Below are 8,850 nucleotides of genomic sequence, written 5' to 3' on the forward strand. Positions count from 1 at the left end.
TTTAAGGATAAGGTGTAACCTTACAACTCTATCTTTTCAATGGTTAAGATAGAACTACTCTAGTTTTTCTAAGTTTAAACTAGAACCACTTCCTTTTTACTAGGTTTGATTTGGATAAACAAGAATGCCTCACTAGGTAGGTGTTTATAAAGATTTAAGATCTTAAAGAATGAATTAAAAGATATGCAATAAGCTCAATACACTTATGTAAAAGAGAAAATGAATGAAATATGAATCAAAACTTTTTATCTTGATCTCTAAGCTTGGATAGGTGTAGTAACCTTCTTCAAGTGTCCTTGGAGTGATTTTATTATGTGGAATGAGTTGCTAGTCATTTATGACTGTTTGGGATGAATACGTTGGAATCTTTAAAAATATGCAATCAAGGCCACCTACACATGAAGTTTCGAAACTTCGATGAAATTTCGAAACTTTTACTTAATAATATGACCGTTGAATAAAATCGAGCCATTGAAACAATTTTAGAGGGCAAAGTTTCAAAACTTTATCAAAAGTCTCAAAACTATGAACAATACCCATGTATGAATAGTGTCATGAAAAGTGTCAAATAGTGATTGAATAGTGTTTTTCATAATTTGAAAGCTTTAAATACATTTTAAGTACTTTAAACATATTTTAATTAACTCAAAAATATTTCATTGATATAAAACAATTTAGAACACATATTTTAAAGTTATTTTGGAATTTGAATTATTTTTGAAATATTTGATTAAGTACAAAATCAATTTTACAAATATTGTTATATAAAATATAAGTTTAACATGTCAAAAACGTAAGTGATCAATGATATTTTTATGATATATTCATATTATGTAAAAATGAAATATTTAGGGCATGAGCTGCCCATTATGTTATATGAAATGTTCAATATATTGCTATCTTTTATACTTGAAAAACAAGTCAAAATTAATGGAAATGCCCAGTGTAAATTGAGAGAGTTTGGTATACTTGGCATGCCAAGAGGTGAAGTACTAGAAGCTGCATTATGTACATAGTAATATGATTTTGGTAATGTTGTACTTAGTTGCATTAGATACATAGTAATGTGATATTGGTACTATGGTAATTCTGATTATTGAAACATATATATACATCTACGTGGCAATAAAATTGCAATTTACGCATACTCATGTAACTCACATACAAAATATTGAGAAATGAACTCTAAATTAGTTAATTTTTCATTATGAGCAAGAGGAAGAAAGGTTGAAGCATAACAAGTTTGCTTCAACAAGTTTTAAAGTACTCATTTAAAAACTGCATATAAAGATAAGGGCAAAATAAAACCATAATGTAATTATTAAAGGTCTAACTCAAAAGAGACAATAATATGTTATAAAAGGGTTGTTCTTTTTTGCAATAAATTATAATATGTGAGGGGGAAATTGAATTATAAAACAATAAGAAAATACTTTGATTATTCTGAGTAATTCAAGGGTTATAAGTTTTATGATCTCATAATTAAAAATATTTTTAAGATTAGATCTATAACATTATTGTTGAGGAAGTTGAGTTTGGAGGGAGAAATAAGGTTTAAGGAATTTCTTTTGAGGAGGAATTGAATTATAACTTAATTCCTATTAGCACTTTTGATGATATTCATGTGTTCATACATATCGTTAATCAAGAAGTTAATCTAGAACCTCAACAAGATAATATTAAACAATTCTCCGTTTAAGATGAGAAATTGTTACGGAAGAACAAACTCAACAATCTCAAAGAACAAGTGTCATTAATAAGATCAATAAGATGAGAGAAATATTATTTAGATTATTATGTTTCTACACAAAAAAATAAGGATGATAGTGGAATGATGAAGGATGATCTGGTCAACTTTTATCATTTCATAAAAGTTTTGACTCTAAAAAGTGGATTAATGTCATGTAAGAATAGTATAAGTTTTATACAAGATAATAAACTTTCAGGACTTGTCTCATCACCTGAAGGTGCAAAGCTAATTGGTTGCAAATGGATATTTAAAACCAAGATATTGACATGTATAAGGCATGTCTTGTATCTAAAGGATATACTCATAAAGAAGGCATTGTTTTTGTGTAGACTTTCTCTTTGATTTTATTGAAAGACTCTTTCAAGATAATAATGATACTTGTTGCTATATTTAATCTTGAGTTACATAAGTTAGATTTAAAAATTGTGTTTCTCAATAGTAATATTGATGAAATATTTTATATGGTGCAATTAGAAAATTGTGTCTGATGATACAAAATTATTGATATGCAAATTATGAAAAATCATTTATGAGTTTAAGTATGACTCCCATTAATTGTATAGTGAATTTCATCAAGTGATTATCTCATTTAGTTTTCAGATGAATTTGATTGAAAATTGCAAATACTATAAGTTTAGTGAGAGTTAACCAAATGATATCCTTTATTGCTAAAGGAAACAAGTTTAATCTTGATCAGTGCCCTAAGAATATTTTGAAACTAAGGACATATTAAAGGTTCATTATGCTTAAAAAGTAAATGGGGAGTTTAATGTATACTTAGGTTTATACGCGTTTGGGTATATCGTATAATTTTAGGATATTAAGCATATATTTAAGTAATTTGAGTATGGATCGTTGGATAGTAGTTAAATTGATTAATACGATACATTTAAGAACAAAATGTTACATGCTAGGTCTAGTAAGTGAGAGATCATCAGGTTTATGGACTCCGACTTATTAGAATATGGATGCAAAATTTTGTCATATGAACTATTAATTCTAGATTGATAAAGAAATATCACTTCAGTTATTTTGTGACAATAAATTTGAAATCCTTTATTCCATATACAATAGAAACACCTTAAATTCTAAACATGTAAACATTATATTTTTTGTTGTTAAAAAATTTAGAGTGGTTATGTGTTTATAGAGCATGTTGGTATAAACTCATTATTACGCGCTTACTAAAGAGTTGTCACCCTAGGTGTTTCATGAGCACACTAATGATGTGGATGTAATACACTTAAGGATATTCAATTTTATAAAAAGATTATAACTTTAAAAATGCTTGTTTGATTTAAACATAATTTCAGTTACTTCAGTTTAAGGATATTTGTTTATGGTTATTTTTTGTAGAAATAAAGTTTTTTTTTATTTATACACACTCTGGTTTTGGTAAAATTTGATCCCACTAATGTTTAAAGATGAACAATTGGAAATAGACATGTGTGGTTCACATTACATTTAATTTTCATGCTACACTTCATGATTGATCAATGTCATTTGAATGTGTTTGTATATGTGACCATAGATGGGTCTAGTCATGATTGATTCAGTGAAGACTTCTTTGATTCAATATGGATATAGTTGATGGACAAGATTGTTATAGAATACCTATTGTATGATAAAAAAAATTTGAGCTCATAAGGTTATACATTTATTAGGAAATATATGTTGCCAAGTGGGAGATTATTGGATTAAAATCCTTAGTTATGGGCACATATTTATAATGTATATTATTTTAATAAAATATGACATAATTTAAGTGATCAATTCTGTTATAAAGTCATAAGGTATTAGAAGTATCATAGAAATAAAATGTAGATACTATTAAAGTTGTATTTATAATTTGATAAGGGGTAGAGTTATAAGTACAAACAATAATTGATTCTTAAATCAACTATATAAAAGGGTTATGGTGCCCAAGAAATAGATCATCTTTTATTTTTTTCTTATCCTCGTCAAATAGTTTATACTCAAGCGAATTTTGTTTGCTTGGAAGAACACAACCGAAGAAAGATTCAAAGATTTCGACCTATCAATTAATTTAGCCACGCTTTCGCATCTAGTATTTTTTTAATGATATGGCATGATTAGATCCTGGTTAATTTTCATATTTATGATTTGATTCTAACACATGCATCTCTGAATTGGAAATAACTTGGTACAAATTTGTTTTATATGTTCACTCTCATTTGATATGCTTTGTATTATTATTATTATTATTATTATTATTATTATTATTATTATTATTATTATTATTATTATTATTATTATTATTATTATTATTATTATTATGCCTCACTAAGTGTATAATTAGCAGGTGATAATTTTTACATATAGGTATAGAGAAAATATCAAAGTAAGGAGCGTTTAGCATCTTATCTATCGAGAAGAACGCCTACAGTATCAATAATGTCATCCATCTGATCTATTTGATTTTTCTAGTTGGCATGTATATGTTATAAGTATTGGTATAAACTTTTCTTAAATAGTTGGAAATTTTTTAAGAATTTTTAGGCAATTATATTGGTTACACTTTATAGTTATGAACTGTTAGGATACTTCCTGAAAACAGACTTAGTTTGAATATAGAACAAATAGAAAGGTATTTTATGCGATTAAATAAATTATGGTTTGTTGTTTAGCAAATCATTTATGTAATGGATATCTCGACAGTAACTGCTAAGACTTTATGCTACAAGGATATTAAGCTTATCTAGCTTGTGTAATGGATATTCAAACCTAAAAAGGGTAAAGTTGGAAAGTATTCCAACTATTCGTGAGTATCTGAATGTGTTTTTGGATGAATCACTTAGTTTAGTAACAAATAGAGAAGTAGAATTTGGAATGAAAGTTTTACCAAGTAATACGTCAATATTTATGGTTTCGTATAAAGTGTCCCTTATAGAACTCATGGAGTTAAAAGAAAAGTTACAAGAACTATTAGATTTGGGATTCATAAGATCCAGTGCCTCGATATTATCTATGAAAAAGAAGGATGTATGGGTTGTTTGGACTAAAAAGTGTTAAGAAAGTTCTAAAAGATTAAAGAAGATATTGCAAAAGCCCTTATGTTAGTATAATTCGAATCGGGAAAATATTATACAATTTATAGTGATGCATCTCATAATGGTTTGGGATATATATTTTAATGAAACACGAAAAAATGGTGGCATCTATTTCAAGGCAACTCAAAACTAATGAGAGAAATTATTCGACTCATGATCTCGAATTGGCACGATTGTGTTCGCTTTGAAAATACAATGTTAGTATTTATATAGTGAAAATGTTATATTTATACTGATCATAAAAGTTAGAAATATTTATTAACTCAAAAGGAGCTTAATCTGGGGTAGAGAAGATGGATAGAACATCTTAAAGAGTATGATGTTGTTATCGATTACAATTCAAGGAAAACTAATGTTTTGGTCGATGCACTAAGTCGGAAGATATTATTTGCTTTTGGAGCCTTGAATGTGTAATTGTCTATAAGAAATAATGGTGCATTAGTTGTCAAATTAAATTTTAACCTACTTTGTTAGATCAAATCAAAGATCTTCGGTCAAAAGATGAAAAATGTTTATCAATAGTATAACAAGTTGAGAAAAAGAAAACTAAAGACTTAGAATTTAAGTTTGATGGATGCTTATTTTATCAAGAGAGAGTTGTATACTAGATTACAATGAATTGAAGTGAGAGCTTAATAAAGAGGCACATTGTAGTCCTTTGACAAAGCATCCGAGAGGAAATAAGATGTATCAAGACTTAAAGAGTTTATATTAGTAGATTAACATGAAAAGAGCTATAATAGAATTTATTTCTAAATGTTTAACCTGCCACCAATTCAAAATAGATCCTCAGGTGCCTTCAGGATTGATACAACCAATTTCTATTCCTCGATGGAAGTGGGAAAATTTTATAATGATTTTTGTATCGGGCTTACCACTGAAACCAAGTAAAAAATATTTGATTAGGAAAATATGGATAGATTGACTAAGTCAACACATTTCATTCAGTTCGAACCAAGAATTCTATGGATAAGTACATTGAGTAGTATATTTGAGAGATAGTTCAACTTCATAGGATACCAATATCAATTGTGTTTGATATATATTCGATATTTACTTAGAGATTTGGAAGTCCTTGCATAAAGCTTTGGGAACTCAGTTTAAATATTAGCAATGTTTTTCATCCTTAAATGGATGGAAATTCTTAGGGCATGTGTAATTAACTTCAAGGTTCATGGGAAAAATATTTTCCTTCAATTGAGTTATCTTATTACAATAGTTATCAACAGAGTATTAAGATAACTCCTTATGAAGCACTTTATAAAAGAAAGTGTCAAACTCCTTAAATTGGGTTGAGCTTAAGGAACATGATATTATTGGTTGCGACTAGATTAAAGAGGTCAAAGATAAAGTGAAGGTTATTCAAGATAATCTTAAAAGTGTTGTTGATCGATAAAAGTCTTATTCAGATCTAAAAAGGAAAAACATTGAATATCAACTTGGTAAAAAAGTATTTCTTAAAGTACCACCTTGAAAGGAGGTGCTACACTTTGGACAAAAAGTGAAAACTGAGTCTGATATTTACTGATCCTTATGATATTTTGAAAAGAGTTAGTCTCGTGGTATATTAACTAGCATTACCCCAAAAATGGATAAAGTTTATATTATTTTCTATGGGTCGATGCTTAGAAGACATGGTTCTGATTCTTCTTACGTCATCACTCTGGAAGAAATTGAAATACAATATAATCTAATTTATGAAGAAGAATTGGTAAATATTTTAATTTATGGAATTAGAGAATTGTGAAATAAGACAATCTCACTTTTCAAAGTTTTTTAGAGGAATAATAACGTAGAGGAACCTACTTGAGAAAAATGAGAAAGTAATGAGAGAGATGTATCCTCGTCTATTTGAATCAGGAATATGAAAAAATTTGAGGGAAAATTTTTCTTAGGGCGAGAATTGTAATACCCTAAAATTTTGGTTAGTGACCAAAATGAATAAATTGAAAGTTTGGTAACCAAAGTAAAAATTTAGAAAGTTTAGGGATTAAAATAATAATTTTTCCAAAATGGTATTTATCCCTTAATGAATAGTTTACCCCCAAGAATGAAATTTTTGTGTTACTTAGATTTTTGGTACGAAATTTGTGTTAAAGGCTATAGAACGTTAAAGTTTGAGAAATAAATTCAAATAATCGGAACAAATTGAATATTTGGGATATTTTGTTAGATTATAAGGTAAGGTTAATGATGTTATTTTCATGCCTTAAAATGATCAGATTTAATATTGACCATTGAATTTAAGTTGATTTTTCATGTTAAATCTAAGTCGTTTGATGAAAATAGCAAGATTGTAGTTTTGAGATTTTTCAAAGGCAAAGTTGGTAACTACTAACTAGTTGGATTAATAGCCCTTAGATGAAGATTTTGACATATGAAAAGATGATGAGCATTGGATTTTAAGGGTAAATTGGCCATTTGGATTAAAATGAATTTTAAATTCATTTTAAGCTTTATAATTCAAAAAGGACTAAAATTTAAAGGAGAAAAATCAAGAAAGTTCTCATATTTTCTTGTTGTTTTCGTGAGTCTCAATGAGTGCCAAGTTGTTGTGTAATTGATGTGTGTGAACCATCCAAGTTTAATTGAGATGAAGTGAATAACAAATGAAAAGAAGAGAACTCTGATAAAAGTTTCGGGAAGACTATATTTTGGTTGATGTTTAAAGTTTCTAGGTGAGTGTATGTTTATGGTATTTTTATTGTTACTAAGGAAACATTGCCTTGCGATGAGCCAGTGATTGATTTACTATTGTAAGAAGTGACTCTTGAATATTATATGGCTTTTTGATTCATGCATTTAGGTTAAATTTGTATTTAGAAGATTAATAGAATTAGTGAATAAGCAAATGATGAAAAATAATGAAATTTACCTTGACTTTATGATCTTGACAATAGATTCAGGATATCATCATAATTTTATAAAAATTATTAGGTAGTTATTCTTATAGATTTGTATTCATATGCTAATCTAGTTTTGTTTAAAACAAACGGAGACTGATTTCGAAGTATATACTAGAATATATGATTTTTTTTATGGATGATATGTAAGAAAATAGGGCATCAGATTCTGCTCAAAATAGATTTTGTAAATTGGATTAGAAAATTCATCATAAATTGTACAACTCAAACTAGAAAAAACACTTTATATGGTTAAATTTTAATTCAAATATTGTTTCTAGTGGGATAAACATAACAAAATTCCAATGTGTATATTAATACAAAAAAATAATTCTTTAAAGGTAATGCAAATTGTCTTAATAAAAAAAAGGTGATGAATCATGCATTTTATGTTACCTTTGTATTATATGTCATTTTAAATGTTTGAAATGAGAAACTCTATTATATTGGCATGATAATTATGCTATTTATCATATGATGGACATGTTGTTTACATGTTAAAAAGGTAAGTGATCAATGATATTTTCATGATATATTCATGCTATGTGAAAATGAAATATTTAGGGTATGAATTGTCCATTGTGCCGTTATGTGAAATGTTCAATATATTGTTATCTTTTATTATTAAAAATTAGTGATAATTTACGAAAATACTCATTGTATGTACATTGAGAGTCCTTGGTATAGTTGGCATGCCAAGAGGTGGAGTACTACTAGCTGCATTATGTACATAGTAATGTGATTTTAGTATTATTGTACGTAGTTGCATTGGATACATAATCATGTGATATTGATAAAACGATTATCCCAATTATCGGTACATATATGCATATCTATGTGACACTTAAAGTGCATTTTACTCATACCATACATTCTCATTTATATACATTGAGCTATGACATAAAGAAATTTTGAAAAATGCAAATTATGTCAGAAAAGTGAGAAAGTTAAACTTTCCATTTATAAGTGATTTAGCATAAAATTATTTATATGTGATTTGATGATTTCAGGTATCTCTGAAATTAAAATAACTTGGTACAAATTTGTTTTATATGTTCATATACTCTCATATGATATGTTTTGTATTATTATTATTATTATGTTTATTTTGTATTATTGATTATGT

Source organism: Hibiscus syriacus, unplaced genomic scaffold (genome assembly GCF_006381635.1).
Source record: "Hibiscus syriacus cultivar Baekdansim isolate YM2019G1 unplaced genomic scaffold, ASM638163v2 tig00110129_pilon, whole genome shotgun sequence".
Lineage (NCBI taxonomy): Eukaryota > Viridiplantae > Streptophyta > Magnoliopsida > Malvales > Malvaceae > Hibiscus > Hibiscus syriacus.